General features: G+C 45.0%; 1 pseudogene; it reads right to left on the bottom strand.

Annotated features, from left to right (window-relative positions):
* Nucleotides 1–11,989: 11,989 nt before the first annotated feature.
* On the bottom strand, nt 11,990–12,761 carry LOC147353168 (ubiquitin-conjugating enzyme E2 variant 1-like; annotated as a pseudogene).

The following is a 12,761-nucleotide window of genomic DNA, read 5'->3' as shown; positions in this document are numbered from 1 at the left end:
GAAACGGAGGCCTGGACAGACCACAGAAGTTGCAGTCCCTCTCCCAGAGCTTCGTCCAATACACCAGGGGTCTCCAGTGCCCGGGCGAGCGCCAGTCCAGCACCTGTTAGGAACCGGGCTGCACAGCAGGAAGTGAGCAGAAAGCGAGTGGGGAAGCTTCATCTGTGGCTCCCCATCGCTCACATTTCCGCCTGAGCCTTCCCCACCCACCCCCACCCCTAGTCTGTAGACAGATTGTCTTCCATGAAACTGGTCTCTGGTGCCAAACAGGTTGAGGACCACTGCAAGATCACAAAGTCCCTACAGTTCAGAGGTCAGCAAACTTCTCGGTAAAGAGCCAGATGGCAAATATTTTAGGCCGTGCAGGCTATACAGTCAATGCAACTCAACTTATAAAAAAAACAAAACAAAACAAAACTATTCAACTCTGACTGTGGTAAACATAACCTAATGTAAACATAACTAATAGGAGTGGGCATGGTCCAGTGGGGATTTATTTAAGGAAATAGTGACCCAGATCTGGCCATGGTCTTGCTTTGTTACAGCGGATCAGAGTGTGCCCTCTGATACCCACACATTTCCTCATCACAGACTCTAATGCAACTGCCAGCATTTTCAGAGGGTAATATCATCTCTCAGATCCAGAGGTGGTAATTACTGCCGTAAGAGGGAACATCTTTGGATTCTCGCAAACAATAGAAGGCAGAGAACAGTGTCAGAGGAAGGTAGACCTTTCGGGCATATCCTTGTTGCCGAAAGGATCTTCACTTTCCAGGAGGCCAAAAGTCCCTCTCGTTGCCCCCGGTGGGTCTCTCCATCATGTGTAACATCACAATTCGATGCACAGAATTAATGTGCAACAGCCCCTCTCTCTCAGGCAGCAGCATTTTTGCCTGAAAAACGGGGCGGCAGTCTCACCGTGACAGCATAAGAATAACTTGTCATCCTGGTAATGGCCTAACTGCATATAAGTGTCTGTCATAATGAAAATTGGTCTCTTCCATTTCAATTTATTTTGTCAACAATCCAAATGGAACCCGAATATATCTTCCAACACCACCGCACCCAGACCAAATAGGAAGAGAACTTTAAAAGGGACCTCATCATCATATGGCTAAATATTTACATTAAAAAGGAGTCTCTCTTCTGGAAGACATCCCAGCTCCACAGCTCTCGCCTGCCAGTACACCTGCAGTTTTTTGTAACTAATTAAGGAACTTCAGAAAACACATTCAAAAGGGCCTGAGCAAACAGATGCCCACTCCATTAATTAAACAAGCCGGAGCAATCACCAGGCTGTAATTGGAAAATGTGCTTCTTTCCCCCCATTTTAAGGCAATCAGTTATTTGCAAATGTTTTCTGATAGTTTCTCAAAAGAGAAAGTGGGCTAGCAGCAGGTGCTGGCCTCCTCTAGCAGGGGGGCAGATGTTTGGGAAAGGTTAGAGGTAGGAGGCAGTCACCCAAGTTCACTAATTAGCTCTTCTGCCCCTTCCTCTCCCTCCAGAAGACTGTGCTAATGAGAAAAGGAAGTTTAAGTGCTAAAAAAAGAAAGCAAGCTTGCTAATGCTACTTAAAGGCACAAAAATGTTCCCATGCAGTGCACTCTTCAGAGCTCTAATTGGGATGCACGTGGTCCAGTTTGGGCAGAAAGTAACCACACCCCAGCAGTCTTTCATTTAGCTGAGTTCTCAACGGTGTTGGGAGCAGGAGGAAGGTGAAGAATGTCACTGAGGGGAGGAGGAGGAAATACAAGTGTGGAGTCTCTCCTACTATCTCCTCCTTGGGTTCCAGACAATGTTTTAAGGGAGTACTGGTCTTAAGTAAAATTCCCTTAGTTGTGGGTTATCCTTCAGCATCTCAGTCAGGGCTTAGACATGCCATGGCTTGCAGGAGCCAGTTCAGGTTATTAAACTATTGTTCTCAGCAACAAACCCACCCATCTACACCGTCCCCCGTGGTGTGGGGCTTTGTTGCTGTTTTAGTCACTCAGTCTCCGACTTCCTGGACTCTAGCCCACCAGGCTCTTCTGTCTGTGGAATTTTCCAGGCAAGCATACTGGAGTTGGTTGCTATCTCCTACTCCAGGGGGTCTTCCCATGCCAGGGACTGAACCTAAGTCTCCTGCAGTACAGGTGGATTTTTACCACTGAGCCACTGGGGAAGCCCTGGTGTGAGGCTTCAATGCTACAAACTCATTTCTCCTTTCCCAGCTGGGTTCCTGTTATGTGCCACTGATGGAGGGCACTAAAGGGAGACTGGAAAGCTGCAGGAGGATGAAAGGACTTGCTCTTTCCTGTTTTGCTGTTTCCTGTCGGCATCAACAAGAGAAGGTCTTTCCCCTCAGCAACAACAATTGGCCCCATTTCCCAGCTCCTTCTAGCCCTCCCAGATAAAAACTCACCACATCCTCTCCTCCCACACCAGCTGGTAGCCCTTCCTTCTCAGAGCTGTGAGTCCCAGTTCCATAGTGTCCCTCCTCCAGGCACCTAGGGTTCCAATAGCCCCACGTTCTTGTTTCTAAAGCCTTAAGAATAATTACTATCGTTTGATACTTCTTTTGATTCCCTTTTTGCCCTTTCAGTTCAGTTCAGCCACTCAGTCATGTCCGACTCTTTGCAACCCCATGAATCACAGCACACCAGGCCTCCCTGTCCATCACCAACTCCCGGAGTTCACTCAAACTCATGTCCATCGAGTCAGTGATGCCATCCAGCCATCTCATCGTCTGTCGTCCCCTTTTCCTCCTGCCCCCAACCCCTCCATCCCTTTAAAAGAGAGAATTTAAAATAGAGGAAGCTGGACTCCCTAGCGGCTCAATGGTTAAGACTCCCCCTTCCAATGCAGGAGGAGAATGTTCAATCCCTGGTCAGGGAACTAAGATCCCAGATGCCTCACAGCAAGGTCAATAATACTTTTTTAATAAATTAATTAAATTAAATAAAACAAAGAAAGCTAGTGAGGTTTTTTTTTTTTTTTTCCATTTTGACTAATCCAATATTTGATACCAAAAGTAGTCCTATAAAGTTGATTCTCAGAGATGGGATCTGGGATTGGCTTAGTCATCATGTCCTTGGTCTTGAAAACAGTGCTGTGGTCCTTGAGAAGTCAGATATTAGTAATAGTTGCCTCTAGTGAGCAGTGACACCATGATTAATCACATTATCACCTGTAATTGACCATGATGGAGCACCCACTGAAGCAGTTGCCTTGGTGACAAAAGGGCTCCTGCCCTTGACTATTAGAGGAGTGATAATCACTCCAAAGACCCTACAGCAGGATAATTGCTTCTAACTACACTGGAGAGATTAGAAAGAAAATGATAAACTCGGGGCTTTAAATGCTCAGCTTAAGTTGTGGTCAGAGAACTAGAAAGCTTTGATGGTATCCCTAAAAGAAATTCTTATTTTTTGCAGCTGCAGGTCTCACCTCAATAAAAAGCAAACCCAAACTTAATTGTCTGAGTTGTAGAATTACAACTTGGTTTAATTCTCAGGTTCACCAAGTCTCATATGTAAAAGTTTAGGCATTGATTGGAAATGGGTGGGACCCTGGACTTAATACAGGGATATCTGGGCGGATCCAGATGAAGTTCAAAATCTTAAAACCCGAGGTCTTTCTGGGCCTCTTTTTCATTGAAAGGAGCAGCACTTCCTCCTATTTTTGGAGACTCAAAGGCCTTGTAATAACTTAACCTTGTCTTGTTTGGACACGCCTATTTTCCTTAAGACTCAATATTAGTTAACAACAAATTCCTACAAAACTTAGCGGCCTAAAGCAACAGTCAACTTTTATTACCTCTCACAGTTTCTGTGAGCAAGAAATTCAAGGAGCAGCTTAGCTGGGCAATTATGACTCAAGGCCTCTTAGGAAGTTGCCATCAAGATTTCAGTTGGGGGTTAAGCTGAGGGAAGGCTTGACTGCGTCTGGTGAACAGCTAGTGCTGGCTGTCAGCAGGAGGCTCAGCTCCTCGATAAATGGACCTCTTCACTGGGCTGCTTGAGTGTCCTCACAAGATGGTGGCTGGGTCTCCCAAAAGTGAGTGACCCACGACAGTACAGAGAAGACATGGCCCCATCCCTCAGCCACAGGGGATTGAACCAGGGTTAGACCCTGACTCATGCAGTGTCCTGGAGGGAAAAACTCTGCTAAGAGAGAGAAAATGGAGACAGTGGAGCCTCAGGAATTCGATCAGGACTATTTGGTGATCAGAGCCTAGTTCCTAAGGGTACACAGTGCAGGGATGACCTGAAGTAGCAGGGGCTTCTGAATTTATGCAAAAGCAACAGTCATCCAGAGGAGAAAAATATCTGCAGGGGTGTTAGGAGGGGAGGGACAGTGACTCAGGAGACCAAAAAGAATGATGTCAGTAATGGCAGGAATGGTAAAAGCAAATATTATGAGATGTTACATTACCTTAAGGTGGCATATCTGCAAATTCCAATGAAGGAGCCAAATAGAACCTCGCTGGTACAAAGACCTTGGAACATTCCAGTTTGTGAACTATGCCTCACTCTGACTCTCTGACAGTTCTCAGGATACGTCCAAGTCTTATCTCTTTTTTGCCACATATATCCTTTTGGTAAAATCTCATTCTGCAGCCATCTTTGAAAGGTCCTCATCACTATACCAAAGCATCCTAATGAGCCAGGGCTTTTAATCAAACAATGCGTCTGAGGGTTTACACAGCTCTTTCCAGCCCACTAGCACCAAATCCTCACAGTAGCTCAGAGTGGGAGGCAGCAGAGCGACCACTCCATCCCCCAGATGTGGAGACTGAGGCTCACAGAGGCTGAAAGAACAGATCGAGTTCACCCACCTAATAAGGTAAGTCGGGGCAGAGCTCAAATCCTATTCTACCTGCCAGCCCAGTGCTGCCTACGTAAAGGAATAGCAGAAGAGACACCAAGCCACTGAGGACCCTCCATATGACAAGCACTGTGCTAGCAGGGTTGGAAACACGAGGAAACAACAACAAAGATTTCTGCCTCACTGAGCTTCCGTTCATATGTAGCCATGTGACGCGCACTGTAGATGGAAGGTGAATTCCAGAAGCCCACCACGCAATCTGCCTCGTTTTACTGCAACTTCAGCACTTCAGGCCTTGTATATAACTGTTAAGTACACTCAGGGACTTCCCTGGTGGTCCAGTGGTTAAGAATCTCCTTCTAATTCAGGGGACATGGGGTCAATCCCTAGCTGGGCAGCTAAGATCCCACATGCCAGGGGGCAACTAAGCCTGCTCCAGCCAACTACAGAGCCCACGTGCTCTGGAGCCCACATGCTGAAACTAAAGCCTGATGCAGCCAAAAAGACAATAAATAAATATTTTTAAATAAATACACACACACATAGAGAGAGAGACGTATTTGTTTATACCTGTAATTGCTATAATTGCAAGATTCCATCATTATTATCCAGACAGTTTGGGCAATTCAAGCCAGGACCCACTTACTAGATTCAAAACTTCCAGCCCAGCTGCCTCATCCGAAGAGTGGGGATAACAATAGCACCTGCCTCACAGTTGGGTATGAAGATTCAACTAGTATAAATATGTAGGGTATTTTTATTATCTTTTTGGCTGCGCTGGGTCTATTAGAGGCATACAGGACCTTTGGTTCTCCTTTTGGCACGTGGGATCTTTAGTTGCGGCATATGGGATCTAGTTCCCGGACCAGGGATCAAACACAGGAGCCCTGCATTGGGAGTGCAGCATCTTAGCCACTGGACCAGCAAGGGAGCCCCTATAAAGTATTTAGAATGGTATCTGGCATATAAATTTGTGCAATGTTAGTAGAATTAGTAGGATTGTGAGTATGATTATTAAAATTCTTACTATTGAAAGTTAAAATTGTGTTTTCCTCAAGGGGGCAAGGGAAGGAACTAGAAATGTAAACCCTAATTTAAGTCGGGCCCTGTCTATCACTTGCTGTGTGTCTTTAGGTGAGCCGCTTCACCTCTGTAAACTCCAGTCCACCTACCTACAAAATGGAGTGCAGTAACATCCATGATTTTTGGTCTCTTGTGAGAATTCACTGGTGTGTTGCACTTAGCACTGTGACTGGCACATATTCAACACTGAATAAGCAGTACCCACTGCTATAAGTACAACTGCACTCATCTCACACGCTAGTAGAGTAATGCTCAAAATTCTCCAAACTAGACTTCAATGTACATGAACTGAAAACTTCCAGATGCTCAAGCTGGATTTAGAAAAGGCAGAGGAACCAGAGATCAGATTGCCAGCATCCACTGGATCATAGAAAAAGCAATGGAATTCCAGAAAAACATCTGCTTCTTTGACGACACCGAAGCCTTTGACTGTGTGGATCACAATAACCTGTGGGAAATTCTGAAAGAGATGGGAATACCAGACCACCTTACCTGCCTCCTGAGAAATCTGTATGCAGGTCAAGAAGCAACAGTTAGAACCAGACATGGAACAACAGACTGGTTCCAAATTAGGAAAGGAGTACGTCAAGGCTGTATATTGTTACCCTGCTTAATTAATTTATATGCAGAGTACATCACGCAAAATGCAGGGCTGGAAGAAGCACAAGCTGGAATCAAGATTGCTGAGAGAAATATCAATAACCTCAGATATGCAGATGACACCACCCTTATGACAGAAAATTAAGAGGAACTAAAGAGCCCCTTGGTGAAGGTGAAAGAGGAAAGTGAAAAAGTTGGCTTAAAACTGAACATTCAAAAAACTAATATTATGGTATCCGGTCCCATCACTTCATGGCAAATAGATGGGGAAACAATGGAAACAGTGACAGACTTTATTTTCTTGAGCTCCCAAATCACTGCAGATTGTGACTGTATCCATGAAATTAAAAGATGCCTGTTCCTTGGAAGAAAAAGTATGGAAAACCTAGACAGCAATATTAAAAAACAGAGGCATTACTTTGCCAACAAAGGTCCATCTAATCAAAACTGGTTTTTGCAATAATCACATATAGATGTGAGAATTGCACCATAAAGAAAGCTGAGCTCCAAAGAATTGATGCTTTTGAACTGTGGTATTGGAGAAGACTCTTGAGAGTCCCTTAGACAGCAAGGAGATCAAACCAGTCAATCCTAAAGGCAATCAGTCCTGAATACTCATTGGAAGGACTGATGCTGAAGCTGAAGCTCCAATACTTTGGCCACCTGATGTGAAGGACCGATTTATTGGAAAAGACCCTGATGCTGGGAAAGATTGAAGGCAGGAGGAGAGGGGGATGACAGAGGATGGGATGGTTGGATGGCATCACTAACTCGATGGCAATGAGTTTGAGTAAGCTCCAGGAGTTGGTGATGGACAAGGAAGCCTGGCGTGCTGCAGTCCATGGGGTCGCAAAGAGTCGAAACTGAGCGACTGAGTGACTGAACTGAACTGACTGCCACCTAGCATCATTGTTGTCATTACCTCTGAACTTCAATGAGTGGCAGCAAAGCAAATTTAATTTTGAAAATATGCATATTTTATTAGGAAAATTAATAGTGTGGCCTATTATATAATTAGATATTTCCTATTTGACCCTAGTTCTGATATGACAACTGGGAGGAATGTTTGACCCATGGGTGCTATTCAACACAATTTTTAATTTAATTGACTAGTATGTTGTCTTGAATTAATTAATATTCAAGATCCATTTCCTCTTTGCATCCTCTTCTTCACTTGTCCAGGAAGGAAGGATCTCCAAGGACTGGATAGATCTGTGAACATTATTGGACTAAAGAGTGGAGACACTCCGTATTAGGTGGTGAGAGGGGTAAGGAGGCCAGCTCTGATACCCAGCCCCCTCCTCACCTCCTGCCACCTCACCTCCTCCTCAGCATCCCACATGGCACCAGCCCTGACACAGGACTAGGTCAGCCTGGTGCCAGGCACTGGAGACTAGTGTTTTCTTTTTTCACTGCCAGTCCCTCTTGCCAGTCTTCTGGCTCTGGATGGAGGGGATGGGTCAGCCTTTCTTCTTTATATTAAAAACTGATCAGGCTTCCCTGGTAGTACAGTGGTTGAGAATCTGCCTGCTGATGCAGGGGACATGGGTTCGATCCCTGTTCTGGGAAGATCCTACATGCCTCGTGGTGACTACACTAGTGAGCCCACACGCAGCAGCTACTGAAGCCCATGCACCCAGGGTCCATGCTCCACAAGAGAAGCCACCAGAATGAGTAGCCCATGCATCACAGCTAGAGAGTAGTCCCTGCTTCCTGCAACTAGAGAAAGCCTGCACAAATCAATGAAGACCCAGTGCAGCCAAAAATAAATAAATAGTTTAAAAAAAAAGAATTAAGCCTTCAGTCTTCACACTGAGGGACCACAGAGGCAAAGCAAGACCCACACTGCCCTCCATTTCCACGGTGTCTGTGCGAAAGGGCTGGCCTGTGTTGTCCAGCTCAGCTTGCCAGAGTCCTCTGCATTGGGAGGTAGTGCCAGTTCCCATCTCATTGTTCATTTCCTCAGGGTTCCTGGTGGCTCTGACAGTAAGGAGTCTGCCTGCAATGCAGGCGACCTGAGTTCAATCCCTGGGTCGGGAAGATCCCCTGGAGAAGAAAATGACAACCCACTCCAGTATTCTTGCCTGGGAAATTCCATGGATGAGCCTGGTGGGCTACAGTCCATAGGGTCACAGAGTCAGACACAACTGAGTGACTTCACTTCCACTTCACTTTTCTGGGGGGGAAAGAACAAGTGGAATTTGGGTTTTCTTGTCTTCTTGGCCAAACTTCACCTTCACACTATCTCTCATTAGGCTATATGACAGAATGAATAAACAGACGAATATTTATACATTTATCACAGTGCCGACCTCAGGTAGCGTATCCTCTGACTTCGGGGGCACACCAGGCACTCTCCAGTGCTCTCTTTTCACTTAGAGACTGAGAGGACCACAGGGTCCACGTGATGCAGCTACAAGAAAGTGGTGACTCTGGCTCCCTGAGTGTCTGTGTGGAGGAGCCCCTTCCAGCCCACACGGCCCAGGGTTGGTTATTAACACAGCATAGCTCAGACCATCCGGACTCTGTGGCTCAGGTGTGAAAGCAACATGGCTTAATTTCAAAGACATGCTGCACGTTGAGTATCAATAATCAGTATCAATCTCCTGAGAGTCAAACTGTCTAGTTTAACTTCTTAACATATAGATAAATGTATTTATTTGGCTGTGTTGGGTCTTAGTTGGGGCATGAGGGATCTTTCATCGTGGCGCTCAGGGGTCTCTCTAGTTGTGGGGCACAGGCTCCAGAGCGCGTGGCCTCAGTAGTTAAAGCAAGCAGGCTGACTTTCTCAGTGGCACGTGGGGATCTTGGTTCCCTGACCAGTGATCAAACTCTGCATTGGAAGGTGGGTTCTTAGCCACCAGGCCACCAGGGAAGTCCCAAGGCTGTCTTAATTTCTTAAATTACATTGTTCTAGGATCCTAGGGATCATGACTGCTGAAGAGATAGGTCCTAGCAATCAAAATATAGCAGTCAGGAGAGGGGGGAGAAAGTGGATATCACCAAAAAAAGAGAAGCAACATAATAAAAATTGTATTCTTGGAAGACATTTTTGTTGTAACATGAAGATATATTGGAGGAGGTAGTGACTTGAGGGGCGGAGAACAAATAAGGCTAGGAATAAGAAAGATACAGGGGGAAGAGGCCATAAAATGGTGGCACTATGAGAATCACGGAAGATGATGGGAAGGGGGCCCTGGAGACTCCAGGCAGCCACGTGAACTTTGACCTTCCCTTTGCCCGTAGTTCTAGTGTCCCCAAATTACTTAGCTTCTCTTTATCTTCGCTTTCCTTGCCATCCCCACAAATGTAAGCAAGCCTAACCATTTTAAGCAAAGCACCACCTTTCTCAGCTGATAAAAAAAAAAACAAAAACTTGTTACTCATCATAGATCCACCTAGTCTTGGATCCTATCTCCTCCTCTTTTATTAAAAAATATATATATTAGTGCACACTTTTTTATTACATTAAAATCAAGTAATGGTCTGACAATAAAAAGATTGTTTATGGAATACTGTTATGTTCATCTTTACTTATAGGATGTTAAACCCTTAGAACTAAGGTTTTTTCCCAGAAAAAGATTCATGGAAACATCAATTGTTTTTCAGACTTGATAGTTGTTGCTTCAAAAGGTAATTTTACACAAATACTAAATTAAAAAAAAAACCCTTAGAACACAACAAATCACTTTTATTTCGATATGCATCCACATTTTAGAATTTCACGGTCCTAAACAGAAAATTGAAAAACACAGCAATTTACCAGGAATTTCAGGGATCTGCCATGCACACTGGGTTCTTTTTTCATCTATGCTGAGGACCATGAGAAGCAGCAGCACCAAAACAAAAAAGTATGCACTGAATTCAAGGCTCTTTTTGTTCCAGTTGTCAGATTCCAAACTAAACCCAAATGGATTGCAAGTATGACCATACAAGAGCACTGTTTAAAACATCTTCAATTTTTAAAAGCAAAAGCCATTACTGGAAAAGAAAACAATGCATTCAGAGGGATCATGTGTGCTTACGAGTGTCTTCTGTGGCCTTTCTTCCAGTTTAACCACCAAGGACTTTGAGAGCTGGCAGGTCTGAGTAACCCTGGTGACTATTCTTCTCACTTTATCAAAACCTGAGCTAGAAAAACCTGCATCAGCGGATGATGACAGCAGAGGGTGGCAGGGCTGAGAACCTAACATTCATTTCCCAGGCTGGTGGAGAGTAAATAAGTGTGGTTCCAAAACTAAATGAGGGAGGTCAGAGACTCTTTCCAACCTTACCTGATGGTGTCCATCCAAAGCAAGGAGGTGTCATGGAAAGTGTTGGGTGGTGACATTGCCAAAAGGGAACTTGAGGAGGAGGAAGGAAAAGTCATCACCCCTCATAAAAGTTGGGGGAGGAGATATGGAGAAAGCTAGCACAACTGAGAGACTTCCCTTTCACTTTTCACTTCCATGCATTGGAGAAGGAAATGGCAACCCACTCCAGTGTTCTTGCCTGGAGAATCCCAGGGACGGGGGAGCCTGGTGGGCTGCCGTCTATGGGGTTGCACAGAGTCGGACATGACTGAAGCGACTTAGCAGCAGGAATTCCTGAAGGGAGCAGAGTGGGTAACAGTCTATGCTTTGCCCAAGGGTGATAGTACAGAGTGGGGAAAAGGATGATGGCTCAGAAGAAGGAGCATCATTTAAGACAAAGAAAGAAACCGGGGGTGCAGAAGAAGCACACACACACACCCAGCAGTAGTCACACAGGCTATGACCTGAAATCTTCACATCTACTCTAACAAGCCACCCCAAGCTGGAGGGCTGTTGCAGGGAGGGAAGGAAGTAGGGGAAGGGAAGGGAGAGAAGGCAGAGACCCTAGGCCAGGTAATCAACAGCAAGGGGATTATGTGATGTGTCTTTTCACGGTTGAGTCAGATGTGCCTCACCAGTTATAATGAGAATCAGTGTAAATATACCTTCTTGATCCCAGAAGTTCAACTATGTGGAAAGTGGTTACACTTGACAGGATGATACTTTATAGCACAACTTCAGTTCAGTTCAGTTCAGTCCAGTCGCTCAGTCGTGTCCGACTCTTTGTGACCCCATGAATTGCAGCATGCCAGCTTAGGTATTTCAAATCAACAAAAAATTAGCATCATTTGCAGTAACTTAAGACAAACTGCCTTTGAATGGGGGTTTCCTTTCCAGTGGACTTCCCTGGTGGCTCAGATGGTAAAGAATCTGCCTGCAGTGCAGGAGACCCAGGTTCAATCCCTGGGTTGGGAAGATCCCTGGAGAAGAAAATGGCAGCCCACTCCAGTATTCTTGCCTGGAGAATTCCATGGACAGAGGAATTCTTTCCAGTACTTTGAGGTCTGTAGACTTATCTAGAAAATTTACTCCTATGGAAAATGTTTGCAACCCTATGAACTGTAGCCCACCAGGCTCTTCCGTCCATGGAATTTTCCAGGCAAGAATACTGGAATGGGTTGCCATTTCCTCCTTCATGGGTTGGGAATCTTCCCAACCCAGGGATCAAACCCGCATCTCTTGCACTCCTGCCTTGGCAGGTGGATTCTTTTCCATTAGCACCACTTGTGGAAAATGAAGACTGCTTCAATCAAATAGGGGTCATAGGGGAGGGCCTGTGGTTTTTCTTTTTGATTAATTGCTGTAACACTGTCCTTCAAGGGGCTGAGGGAGTTTCACATTTTCTTTAGACATCATTAGACGCTGAGGCTCTGGCAGGACAACTTTGATGCTCTATGAATTCTGCCATTTTGCTAGCAGGGATATGACTCTTGGGCCCACCACTCCATTAGAAATATTAACTCCATTCATATTTTTGCTATAAATCTTACAAAAGGGATAGTGCTTTGGGTATTTATGTCCACATTCTATTTTAAGGCTGTATATTCACGTTTCATAAAGAGTCCGAGCTCATGGTGGCTGCCATCTTGCATTGCTGTTGCTCTCTCCTCCTCTTTACTGGAGATTCTGAGAGCTTTCAACTTTCTATTTTGACAGATTCTGCTAACAGAGGTGAATAATAGTAGCAAGGGAAAGCTCCCTTCTGAGAGGAAAAAAAATTTCCAACATAGAGAAATGCCTATCTTTTCCCTCAAACCATTTCTCCTGGTACCTGAGTGGGAATAATATATGGAGTCTGAATCATAGGTCCAGCTGACTTCAATAAAGACAGGAATACTTTTAGAATTGAAGCCACATGTTATAATGGTGGAGGAAAAGAGGGTAAGAAGTGACTCCCTCCTGACTTTGTGAAGCTTGCAT

Source organism: Bos grunniens, chromosome 18 (genome assembly GCF_055505025.1).
Source record: "Bos grunniens cultivar Pamir isolate PY7600 chromosome 18, Bosgru_T2T1.0, whole genome shotgun sequence".
In the NCBI taxonomy this organism is placed as follows: domain Eukaryota; kingdom Metazoa; phylum Chordata; class Mammalia; order Artiodactyla; family Bovidae; genus Bos; species Bos grunniens.
The sequence above is the reverse complement of the archived record's forward strand: the minus strand, read 5'-3'. Positions and strand labels throughout refer to the sequence as shown.